Genomic DNA, 13,841 nt, shown 5'->3' on the forward strand with positions numbered 1-13,841 from the left:
GAGAATTTTGAGCATTACTTTGCTAGTGTGTGAGATGAGTGCAATTGTGCGGTAGTTTGAGCATTCTTTGGCATTGCCTTTCTTTGGAATTGGAATGAAACTGACCTTTTCTTGTCCTGTGGCCACTGCTGAGTTTTCCAAATTTGCTGGCATATTGAATGCAGCACTTTAACAGCATCATCTTTTAGAATTTGAAATAGCTCAGTTGGAATTCCATCACCTCCACTAGCTTTGTTCATAGTGATGCATTCTAAGGCCCACTTGACTTTGCATTCCAGGATGTCTGGCTCTAGGTGAGTAATCACACCGTCGTGGTTATCCAGGTCATTAAGATATCTTTTGTAGAGCTCTTCTGTGTATTCTTGCCACCTCTTTTTAATATCTTCTGCTTCTGTTAGGTCCATACCATTTCTGTCTTTAATTGAGCCCATCTTTGCATGAAACTTTCCCTTAGTATCTCCAATTTTCTTGAAGAGATCTCTAGTCTTTCCCATTCTATTCTTTTCCTCTGCTTCTTTGCATTGTTCACAGAGGAAGGTTTTCTTATCTCTTCTTTCTGTTCTTGGGACTCTACTTTCAGATGAGCATATTTTCCATTTACTCCTTTGCCTTTTGCTTCTCTTCTTTTCTCAGCTATTTGCATGACCTCCTCAGAGAAACACTGTGCCTTTTTGCACTTCTTTTTCTAGAGGATGGTCTTGATCACTGTCTCCTGTACAATGTTATGAACCACTCTCAGAAGCCCCACCCCAAAGATAGAACCTTGAGTAGAAACTCACACTATCTGGACGGTATAAGTGACCAAACCCACTTAAGGACTCTATGTAAGTGTTTTAGGTTCTGGCAGACAGGTGTCGAGACCCTTCTCCTTGTGGTCACCCAAGACAAGCATTGTGAGTCAGTCCCCTTGTGTATTAAACCTGCCAGCTTCCAGCCTGGAGTAGTTGGCCTCACCATCAGGTTTCAGATTAAACCTGGATAAATCCGGAGGAAGCTGCAGACCAATTTATGTTTTAAGTGTCATCTATATTTATAAACAAATGCAAAAATGGAATATCCAAGGCAATAGTTCTCAAAGTTATTTCTTCTTGTGAAAAAGCATCCTGATTATCTAAATTTCTTCCTAAATTGGATTACATTCTCCGGAATTTGAAATCTACAAATTGCCATACTGAAGAATGGTTCTTGGTAGGTATTCCATTTCCACACTGTTGAAGTTTAACTTGCCTTCTCGCTCTAGGTCTTTTTTTTTTTTTTCCTTTTATAAGTGAACATTTTCTGTAATTATTCCATAATTTACAAATTATTCCTTTTTTGTTTATTGTCTGTCTCTTCAAGGAACACTGAGAGCTCTGGCAAGGCAGGGATCTTTACCTGCTATCATGTGCTAATACATCCAGTTGCCTAGAATAGCACATGGCACGTAATAGGGTCTCAATAGACACTGAATGAAAATTCTATTTCATTTGATATTTTGTTCATGTTTGTTTAGAATTAGATTGCTCTATGTGCCTATATTCTGATTTCAACCTATCTCTAGTTTCATGTTTTAGATTTGGATTTCTTTTGCAATCCACTCCAAAAACTATTTTTTAACACCTAAAATCTTTGGTGTGTTTATCATAACTATATATTATTATTATTATTTACTTTACAATATTGTATTGGTTTTGCCACACATCAGCATGAATCCACCATGGGTGTACAGGTGTTCCCAATCCCGAACTCCCCTCCCATCTCCACCTCTCACACACACCATCCCTCCGGGTCATCCCAGTGCACCAGCCCCAAGCATCCTGCACCCTGCATCAAACCTAGACTGGTGATTCGTTTCTTATATGCTATTATATATGTTTCAATGCCATTCTCCCAAAGCATCCCCCCTGCTCTCTCTCGCACAGAATCCAAAAGACCATTCTATCCATTTGTGTCTCTTTTGCTGTCTCGCATACAGGGTTATCATTACCATCTTTCTAAATTCCATATATATGCGTTAGTATACTGTATTAGTATTTTTTTTCTTTCTGGCTTACTTCACTCTGTATAATAGGCTCCAGTTTCATCCACCTCATTAGAACTGATTCAAATGTATTCTGTTTAATGGCTGAGTAATACTCCATTGTGTATATGTACCACAGCTTTCTTATCCATTTATCTGCTGATGGACATCTAGGTTGCTTCCATGTCCTGGCTATTATAAACAGTGCTGCGATGAACATTGGGGTACACGTGTCTCTTTCAATTCTGGATTCCTCGGTGTGTATGCCCAGCAGTGGGATTGCTGGGTCATATGGCAGTTCTAGTTCCAGTTTTTAAGGAATCTCCACACTGTTCTCCATAGTGGCTGTACTAATTTTCACTCCCACCAATAGTGTAAGAGGGTTACCTTTTCTCCACACCCACTCCAGCATTTATTGCTTGTAGACTTTTGGATCGCAGCCATTCTGACTGGTGTGAGACGGTACCTCATTGTGGTTTTGATTTGCATTTCTCTGATAATGAGTGATATTGAGCATCTTTTCATGTGTTTGTTAGCCATCTGTATGTCTTCTTTGGAGAAATGTCTGTTTAGTTCTTTGGCCCATTTTTTGATTGGGTCGTTTGTTTTTCTGGAATTGAGCTGCAGGATTTGCTTGTATACTTTTGAGATTAGTTGTTTGTCAGTTGCTTCATTTGCTATTATTTTCTCCCATTCCGAAGGCTGTCTTTTCATCTTGTTTATAGTTTCCTTTGTTGTCCAGAAGCTTTTAATTTTAATTAGTTCCCATTCGTTTATTTTTGCTTTTATTTCCAATATTCTGGGAGGTGGGTCGTAGAGAATCCTGCTGTGATGTATGTCGGAGAGTGTTTTGCCTATGTTCTCCTCTAGGAGTTTTATAGTTTCTGGTCTTACATTTAGATCTTTAATCCACTTTGAGTTTATTTTTGTGTATGGTGTTAGAAAGTGTTCTAGTTTCATTCTTTTACAAGTAGCTGATCAGTTTTCCCAGCACCACTTGTTAAAGAGATTGTTTAATCCATTTTATATTCTTGGCTCCTTTGTCGAAGTGTCCATAGGTGTGTGGATTTATCTCTGGGCTTTCTATTTTGTTCCATTGATCTATATTTCTGTCTTTGTGCCAGTACCATATTGTCTTGCTGACTGTGGCTTTGTAGTAGAGCCTGAAGTCAGGCAGGTTGATTCCTCCAGTTCCATTCTTCTTTCTCAAGATTGCTTTGGCTATTCGAGGTTTTTTTGTATTTCCATACAAATTGTGAAATTATGTGTTCTAGCTCTGTGAAAAATGCCTCTGGTAGGTTGATATTTTATGATCTAGCTGGATGCATTCATAATTTTATTTTTTGCTGTCTACTTGTCCAATCTGTTTCATAATTTGTGTTTTCTTTCTTCCTTACACCTTAATTTGGATTATTTGATTATTTTTCACATTGTATTTTTTCCTCTACTTGTATGGAAAGTTTTAATTTTTTTAAAGGTTTTAGATTTGAAAGTTTACACATCATTCATAGTTATTACAAAATATTTTGTTGTACTCCCTGTATAACACATTCATATCAAAATTTTAAAACAATCTGTACTTTTATCTTCCTGTTATACAACAAATAGTTTAGAACATTTAATTTTCATTCTTGCCTCACACTCATGTATGTGTGCTAAGTCTCTTCCTGACTCTTTGTGACTCCATGCACTGTAGCCTGCCAGGCTCCTTTGTCCATGGGATTCTCCAGGCAAGAATACTGCAGTGGGTTGCCATTTCCTCCTCCAGGGGATTTTCCCCACCCAGAGATCAAATCTGAGTCTTTTACATCTCCTGCATTGGCAGGTGGATTCACCTGGGAAGCCCACCTTGTATTCCTATGCACACATTGTTGGTGTTGTGTATTGTAATTTTCTTGTTTTTCCCCTTTTAAACCATAAAAGTTATTACTATTATCTTTCCTTTCTTCCTTCTTTCAAGAACCTTTTTCACCTCTCACTTAATATCTGGGATTACTTTCCTCTTCCTCAAGTGTTCTCTTGACAAATTCTCTTAGTGAGGCTGTGCTGGTGGCAAAACTGTCTGTGTTGTCTGAAATGTGTTTCTTTTGCACGTATTTTTGACAGCTATTTTCCCGAGTGTAGAATTTTAAGTTGACTGTTATTTTCTTTCAGCACATTGGAAACCTGCTTCCACTGTTTTATGGCTTCCTTTGTTGTTACTAAGAAATCAGCATAGTTCCTATCTTCTCTTCTTCAAAGGTCACTGGTGTGTTCTTTCTGATTACTTTTTTAGACATTCTCTTTGTTTTCATGTCCCACAGTTTCACTATTACATGTTATGGTTTGATATCTTTCTTAATGATCTTCTTTGACATTCAGTTCAGTTTAATCGTTCAGTCATGTCTGACTCTGCGACCCCATGGACTGCAGCACACCAGGCCTCCCTGTCCATCAGCAAATTCCCAGAGTCTACTCAAACTCATGTCCATTGAGATGGTAGTGCCATCCAACTATCTCATCCTCTGTCGTCCCCTTCTCCTCTTGCCTTCAATCTTTCCCAGCATCAGGGTCTTCTCTAGTGAGTCCGTTCTTCACATCAGGGGGCCAAAGTTTGCAATTTCAGCTTCAGCATAAATCCTTTCAATGAATATTCAGGATTGATTTCCTTTATGATTGACTAGTTGTATCTCCTTGCAGTCCAAAGGACTCTTAAGAGTCTTCTCCAACACCACAGTTCAAAAGCAAAAGTTCTTCAGTGCTCAGCCTTCCTTATGGTCCAACTCTCACATCCATACAGGACTATTGGAAGCACCATAGCCTTGATTAGATGGACTTTTGTTGACAGAGTAATGTCTTTGCTTTTTAATAAGCTGTCTAGGCTAGACATAGCTTTTCTTCCAAGGAGCAAGTGTCTTTTAATTTAATGGCTGCAGTCACCATCTGCAGTGATTTTGCAGCCCGAAGAATAAAGTCTCTCACAATTTCCATTGTTTCCCCATCTATTTGCCATGAAGTGATAGGACCAGATGCCATGATCTTTGCTTTTCAAATGTTGAGTTTTAAGCTGGCTTCTTCACTCTCCTCTTTCACTTTCATCAAGAGGCTTTAGTTCTTCTTACTTTTCCTCCGTAAGGGTGGTGTCATCTGTGTATCTGAGGTTATTGATATTTCTCCCAACAATCTTGATTCCAGCGTGCTTCACCCAGCAAAGCTTTTCACATGATGTACTTTGCATGTAAGTTAAATAAGCAGGGTGACAATATACAGCGTTGATATACTCCTTTCCCATTTTGGATCTAGTCTGTTGTTTCATGTCCAGTTCTAACTGTTCCTTCTTGGTCTGCTTACAGATTTCTCAGGGGGAGGATAAGGTGGCCAGGTATTCCCATCTCTTTAAGAATTTTTCACCGTCTGTTGTGATCCAGACAGTGTCACAACAGTCTTTGGTATTAGCTTTCTGGAATGTTTTGACTGTTGAATTTCATAAACTCAGAAAAAATTCAAACATTATCACTTTAAAGTCTACCTGGGTCTTCCCTAGTGGCCCAGTGATTAAGACTTTGCTTTCCAATGAAGAGGGTGTGGGTTCAATCCCTAGTCTGGGAGCTATGATCTCACATGCCTCAGACCAAAAAGCCAAAAACAGAAGCAATATGTAACAAATTCAATAAAGACTTTTAAAATAATAAAAATAATCTTAAAAAAATTAAATAAAGACTTCTTCTACACTATTCTCTCTCTCCTTTTTTTCTATAAACATCTTTTGCCTCTTTAAACTGCCTTCTGGTCATTTCTGTTTCTAATCTATCATCCCCTTCACTAACTAGAAACCACTGACTTTGTATAACCTTTCATTGAGGGAGTGGCCCCTTGGAGTCAGCGGTAAAAGTTCCTCTATTAGATACCACCTTGAATCTCCCATTGCCTTTGACGCTGATTTTCATGTCAATATGGCTAAGAGAAGCAAAGCGTCAATCACCCAGGGCTGGTGAAGTATCCTCAGAGAGACAGCCTGCTGCTGTACTCCACTTGCCACCTTCACTTTGTTCTGTTCTGAGAAAGCTTATTATTTGCCTCTCTCCTATGCTTTTAAGAAAAGGTGTGAAATATGCTTTCAGCATTTTTAGTTAATTTCAGTGGGTGGATTAATAATGTAGATATCTGAAAGAGAAATTTATTTTCATTTGGTTAGTTTTTTTTTTGTTTCTGCTTTTGTTTGTTGAGTTAATAGCACCCCTAGGATTTTTTTTTTTATGTTTATCTTTGTCTCTTTCATCTCTCTATCATATTGCAGTTTGTCCTCAAGTGGCCGTTCCCCCAATTGCCTTTTCATATTTTGGAATAAATAATTGGAAAAGCCTGAAGTTTCACCTGTGAGTGAGAGTTCTGAGTGCAGCCCTCACCTGAGGTGACTGCAGGACAGGATGCTATAGAGACGGAACTCAAAATGCCCGAATGTGGAGGATTTTCTCTGGAGATGCTCTAATCAAAGAGCAGAATCCTTCAGTTATGACTCAGGAAGAGTGACCTTGAAGTGTGAGCCTCTGAACAGGGGCAAGTGAGGAGACAGTTGGGCCCACTATCTTATGGTCACATCCTCAACGGATCTGCAACCCCATCCCATCGCAGCTGAAGTGTCTGACGCCCACCTCTCCATGGTGCTTCTATCTCCTTCGCGGATGCCTCAGCCCTAGCCTCTCTGGGGCCATGCTGACTGTGGATGTTCTGCCCCAGTGCTCCCTTCAGAAATTGTTGCATCCTCTTGTATCTGATATGTATGCTCCTAAGTTCTCTATGCAAAGAAATAGAGGAAAACAATGGAGTGGGAAAGACTAGAGATCTCTTCAAGAAAATTAGAGATACCAAGGGAACATTTCATGCAAAGATGGGCTCGATAAAGGACAGAAATGGTATGGACCTAATAGAAGCAGAAGATATTAAGAAGAGGTGGCAGGAATACAAAGAAGAGCTATACAAAAGAGATCTTAATGAATACGGATAATGAAACCAGATAACCATGATGGTGTGATCACTCACCTAGAGCCAGATATATTAGAGTGCAAAGTCAAGTGGGCCTTAGAAAGCATCACTATGAACAAAGCTAGTGGAGGTGATGGAGTTCCAACTGGGCTATTTCAAATTCTAAAAGATGATGCTGTTAAAGTGCTGCACTCAATATACCAACAAATTTGGAAAACTCAGCAGTGGCCACAGGACTGGGAAAGGTCAGTTTTCATTCTGATCCCAAAGAAAGGCAATGCCAAAGAATGTTCAAACTACTGCACAATTGCATTCATTTCACATGCTAGCAAAGCAATGCTCAAAATTCTCCAATCTAGACTTCAGCAGTACATGAACTGAGAAATTCAGAAGTAAAATCTGGATTTAGAAAAGGCGGAGGGACCAGAGATCAAATCACCAACATTTGTTGGATCATAGAAGAAGCAAGAGAATTCCAGAAAAGCATCTACTTCTGCTTCATTAACTACACTAAAGCCTTTGACTGTGTGGATCACAACAAATTGTGGAAAATTCTTAGAGATAGGAATACCAGACTATCTCACCTGCCTCCTGAGAGACGTGTATGCATGTTAAGTTAAGAAGTCATAGTTAGAACCATTGGAACATTGGGCTGGTTCCAATTTAGGAAAGGATTACATCACGGCTGTATACTGTCACCTTGCTCATTTAACTTTTTGCAAAGAACATCACGTGACATGCTGGGCTGAATGAAGCATGGAATCAAGATTTTGGGAGAAATATCAATAACTTCAGATATGCAGATGACACCACCCTTATGGCAGAAAGTGAAGAGCAACTAAAAAGCCTCTTGATGAAAGTGAAACAGGAGAGTGAAAAAGCTGGCTTAAAACTCAACATTCAAAAAACGAAGATCATGGCATCCAGTCCCATCATTTCATGGCCAACAGATGGGGAAACAATGAGAAGTGAAAGACTTTATTTTAATGGTCTCCAAAATCACTGTGGATTGTGACTGCAGCCATGAAATTAAAAGACACTTGCTCCCTGCAAGAAAAGCTTTGACAAATCTAGACAGCATATAAAAAGCATAGACATTACTTTGCCAACAAAGGTCCATCTAATCAAAGTTATGATTTTTTCAGTAGTCTTATATGAATGTGAGAGTTGGACCGTAAAGAAGGCTGAGCACTGAAGAATTGACCATGGTTTCAGAGACTACTCTTGAGAGACCCTTGGACTGCAAGGAGATCCAACCAGTCCATCCTAAAGGAAATCAGTCCTGAATATTCATTGGAAGCACTGATGCTGAAGCTGAAACTCCAGTCTTTTGGCCACCTGATGCGAAGAACTGACTCACTGGAAAAGACTCTGATGCTGGGAAAGATCGAAGGCAGGAGGACAAGAGGACAACAGAAGATGAGATGGTTCGATAGCATCACTGACTCGATGGCATGAGTTTGAGCAAGCTCCGGGAGTTGGTGATGGATAGGTAGGCTTGGCCAGCTGCCATCAATGGGGTGGCAAAGAGTAGGACAGGACGTAACTGAACAACAAGTTCTCTATGACATCCTGATTTTATGAGGGTTTTCGAAAAGAGAGTGTCTGTGGTCTGTAATTGATCTCAGTTCATCTAGAATGGCTGGCATATGGCCAGTTTGCCATCTCAATGCTGAAATCCCTGATATCCTATTACAAAAAGATAAAACATAATAAAAGAAAACGAGCAAACTACTTTTACATGTTTATACACAGATTTTTTTTTTTTTAATTTTGGTCGCCTTTTAAAGCTTGGAAATAGAGAAATTTTAATGCAAATTTCATGCTGCTTCAAAATAGGCAATAATAAAAAATAATTGAGTTGTTAAGTTTTCTGTAAGCAGTTTAAACTTTTAAAACTCCATTGTCAGGATTCTAAAAGGCATAGGAAAGCAGAGCAACCTGTGTGCACCGATTGCACTGATTCTCCACTCAGCTCACAACAGAGCTGTGACTGTCCTCAATCAGGCCTCCTCAACATGTCTGAATCCATTGTAAACGTCACCCCATGAAGTGGGGAAGTGGACCTTGCATCTTAAGCTTTCTATCCTGTGAAGTGACCACAGCTATGAGTGACAGGTAAGGTCAAAGGTGAAGGAGATGAGGCAGGAAATGGTTTTGGCTGTTTACTGGAAATTTTATAACAGCCATTCTTGTTATTATGAGAAGATTCTGAGAAAGGGGTAAACCACAGACTTCCTGTGGACTGTGCTCTTATATGTGTGAAAATCATCCTCTTTACCATAGAATTTCTAGTGAATAGGTACAGATATTTTTACATGCATGAGAAGGTAGCTCAGTTCATTTCAGTGACTCAGTCGTGTCTGACTCTTTGCAACCCCATGGATTGCAGCACTCCAGGCCTCCCTGTCCATCACCAACTCCCAGAGTTTACCCAAACTCATGTCCATTGGGTCAGTGCTGCCATCCAACCCTCTCATCCCCTGTCTTCATCTTCTCTTCCTGCCTTCAACCTTTCCCAGGATCAGGGTCTTTTCCAATGAGTCAGTTCTTTGCATCAGGTGGCCAAAGTACTGGAGTTTCAGCTTCAGCATCAGTCCTTTCAATGAATATTCAGGACTGATTTCCTTTAGGATTGGCTGGATGGATCTCCTTGCTGTCCAAGGGACTCTCAAGAGTCTTCTCAAATACCACAGTACGAAAACATCAATTCTTCAGCATTCAGCTTTCCTTTTAGTCCAAATCTCACATCTGTACATGACAACTGGAAAAACCATAGCTTTAACTAGAAAGACCTCTGTTGGCAAAGTAATGTCTCTACTTTTTAATATGATGTCTAGGTTGGTTATAATTTTTCTTCCAAGGAGCAAGCATCTTTTGATTTCATGATGCTTGTTCTCAGTTCATTTTCTAGAATGGCTGGCATATGGCTAGTTTGCCATTTGCAGAGATTTTGGAGCCCCCCAAAATAAAGTCTGTCCACTGCCCCCCAAAATAAACTGCTTCCACTGTTTCCCCATATATTTGCCATGAAGTGATGGGACCAGATGTCATGATCTTAGTTTTCTGAATGTTGAGTTTTAAGCCAACTTTTTCAGTCTCCTCTTTCACTTTCATCAAGAGGCTCTTTAATTCTTCTTTGCACTGATGAACACAGATGCAAAAAATCCTTAACAAAATTCTAGCAAACAGAATCCAACAACATATTAAAAAGATCTTACATCATGACCAAGTGGGCTTTATCCCAGGAATGCAAGGATTCTTTAATATCCACAAATCAATCAATGTAATACACCACATTAACAAATTGAAAGATAAAAACCATATGATTATCTAAATAGATGCAGAAAAAACTTTAGACAAAATTCAACAACCATTTATGATAAAAAAAAAAACTCTCCAGAAAGCAAGAATAGAAGGAACATACCTTAACATAATAAAAGCTATATATGACAAACCCACAGCAAATGTTATCCTCAATGGTGAAAAACTGAGAGCATTTCCCCTAAAGTCAGGAACAAGGCAAGGGTCCCCACTCTCACCACTACTATTCAGCATAGTTTTGGAAGTTTTGGCCACAGCAATCAGAGCAGAAAAAGAAATAAAAGGAATCCAAATTGGAAAAGAAGAAGTAAAACTCTCACTGGTTGCAGATGACATGATCCTTTACATAGGAAACCCTAAAGACTCTACCAGAAAATTATTAGAGCTAATCAATGAATATAGTAATGTTGCAAGATATAAAATTAATACACAGAAATCCCTTGCATTCCTATATACTAACAATGAGAAAACAGAGAGACAAATTAAGGAAACAATTCCATTCACCATTGCAATGAAAAGAATAAAATACTTAGGGATATATCTACCTAAAGAAACAAAAGGCTTATATATATAAAACTGTAAAACACTGATGAAAGAAATCAAAGAGGACACTAATAGATGGAGAAATATACCATGTTCATGGATCAGAAGAATCAATATAGTGAAAATGAGTATATTGCCCAAAGCAATCTATAGATTCAATGCAATCCCTATCAAGCTACCAGTGATATTTTTCACAGAACTAGAACAAATAATTTCACAATTTGTATGGAAATACAAAAAACTTCGAATAGCCAAAGCAATCTTGAGAAAGAAGAATGGAACCGGAGGAATCAACCTGCCTGACTTCAGGCTCTACTACAAAGCCACAGTCATCAAGACAGTATGGTACTGGCACAAAGGCAGAAATATAGATCAATGGAACAAAATAGAAAGCCCAGAGATAAATCCATGCACCTATGGACACCTTATCTTTGACAAACAAAGCAAGAACATACAATGGAGAAAAGACAATCTCTTTAACAAGTGGTCAACCACTGGTAAAAGAATGAAACTAGAACACTTTCTAACACCATACACAAAATACTCAAAATGGATTAAAGATCTAAATGTAAGACCAGAAACTATAAAACTCCTAGAGGAGAACATAGGCAAAACACTCTCTGACATAAATCACAGCAGGATCCTCTATGACCCACCTCCTAGAATATTGGAAATAAAAGCAAAAATAAACAAATGGGAACTAATTAAACTTAAAAGCTTTTGCACAACGAAGGAAACTATAAGCAAAGTGAAAAGACAGCCTTCAGAATGGGAGAAAATAATAGCAAATGAAGCAACTGACAAAGAATTAATCTCAAAAATATACAAACAACTCCTGCAGCTCAATTCCAGAAAAGTAAATGACCCAATCAAAAAATGGGCCAAAGAACTAAACAGACATTTCTTCAAAGACACACAGATGGCTAACAAACACATGAAAAGATGCTCAATATCACTCATTATCAGAGAAATGCAAATCAAAACCACAATGAAGTACAATTTCACACGTCAGAATGGCTGCTATCCAAAAATCTACAAACAATAAATGCTGGAGAGGGTGTGGAGAAAAGGGAACCCTCCTACACTGTTGGTGGGAATGCAAACTAGTACAGCGACTATGGAGAACAGTGTGGAGATTCCTTAAAAAACTGGAAATAGAACTGCCTTATGACCCAGCAATCCCACTACTAGGCATACACACCAAGGAAACCAGAATTGAAAGAAACACATGTACCGCAATGTTCATCACAGCACTGTTTATAATAGCCAGGACATGGAAGCAACCTAGATGTCCATCAGCAAATGAATGGATAACAAAGCTGTGGTACATATACAGAATGGATTATTACTCAGCCATTAAAAAGAATGTATTTGAATCAGTTCCAATGAGATGGATGAAACTGGAGCCTATTATACAGAGTGAAGTAAGCCAGAAAGAAAAACACCAATACAGTATACTAACACATATATATGGGATTTAGAAAGATGGTTACGATAACCCTATATGTGAGACAGAAAAGAGACCCAGATATATAGAACACTCCTTTGGTCTCTGTGGGAGAAGGCGAGGGTGGGATGATCTGAGAGAATAGCATTGAAACATGCATATTATAATATGTGAAACAGATCTCCAGTCCAGGTTTGATGCATGAGACAGGGTGCTTAGGGCTGGTGCACTAGGAATACCCTGAGGGATGGGATGGGGAAGGAGGTGGGAGGGGTGTTCAGGATGGGGAACACATGTAAACCCATGGCTGATTCATGTCAATGTATGGCAAAAACCACTACAATATTGTAAAGTAATTAGCCTCCAACTAAAATAAATAAATTTTTAAAAAATTCTTCTTTGCTTTCTGCCATTAAGGGTCGTGTCATCTGCATATCTGAGGTTACTGATATTGAGAAGATAGTATGTGGGTTGAAACAGGGGTGTCAAATTAAAATGTCAAGCATTTTAAATGCTTAAAAGAGCAGAAACTATTGAAAGTAAAACTGCAAGGCCTTTGCGGCTTTGAGCTTCAAGAGGTGGAAAAATAGATCGCAACTCTGCATGGGTAGAAATCGAAATTTACATTGTAAAAGGGCCAGGAGACAAGGTAGTGTGACAACTTGGGCCAGTTTTACAATCAGTCTCCCACAACTGACTATCCTGCTCACATCCAAAATTGTGTATTTTTCTTCTTTATTGAATTTTAATTTACATAAAATAAAATTTATGGATTTTTTTGCAGTATATTCAATAATTAATTAAAATATTTCTAAGTCTTGGTATTTCTTATTAGCTTATATATGTGTTTACACGTTGAAATGAACATTCATTTTACTTTATTTGTCATTCTATTAATGTCATTTGTTTCATCTATTGATTTGTGAATGTGGCACCATCCTTGCATCCTTGGATAAGTCTCAGTTGATCATGGGGCATGATGGTCCTAATGTATGTTAAATTTGGCTTGCTATTAATTTTTTGAATCTTTATTTGTTAGGGGTAATGACATGTATTTTTTGTAATGGCCTTCTATTAAAAAAAAATAGTATTGATCTATTTGGCCTCAAAATGTGTTTGGAAGTGTTCCTTTCTCTTCAGCTTTTTGGAAGAATTTGAGAAGGCTTGGTATTAATTCTCAAAACGTTTGGTTGAATTCACCAGTGAAGCCATATGGTATAGGCTTTTCCTGGTTGGGAGGTTTTCATTACAGTTTCAATCTCTGTACTCATTATTAGTCTGTTCAAATTTTCTGTTTCTTTATGATTAAGTCTTTGTAGGTTGCATATTTTTAGGAATTTATCTAGTTCTTCCAGTTTATCCATTTTTCTTTAAAAAAAAATCCATCTCTTAATTTTGTTGATCCTTTCTATTGAAAAAAAATGTAGACGGCTGCAATTTTTCAGCTTTATTGAATTTTTTAAAAGATTTATTTTTCATTCAGCACAGTGGAATCTTAGTTCCTAGACCAGGGATCGAACTCTGTGCCCACTGCAGTGAAAATGAGAAACCCTAACTGTTGTACTG

This window comes from Ovis aries, chromosome 4 (genome assembly GCF_016772045.2).
Source record: "Ovis aries strain OAR_USU_Benz2616 breed Rambouillet chromosome 4, ARS-UI_Ramb_v3.0, whole genome shotgun sequence".
NCBI lineage: Eukaryota > Metazoa > Chordata > Mammalia > Artiodactyla > Bovidae > Ovis > Ovis aries.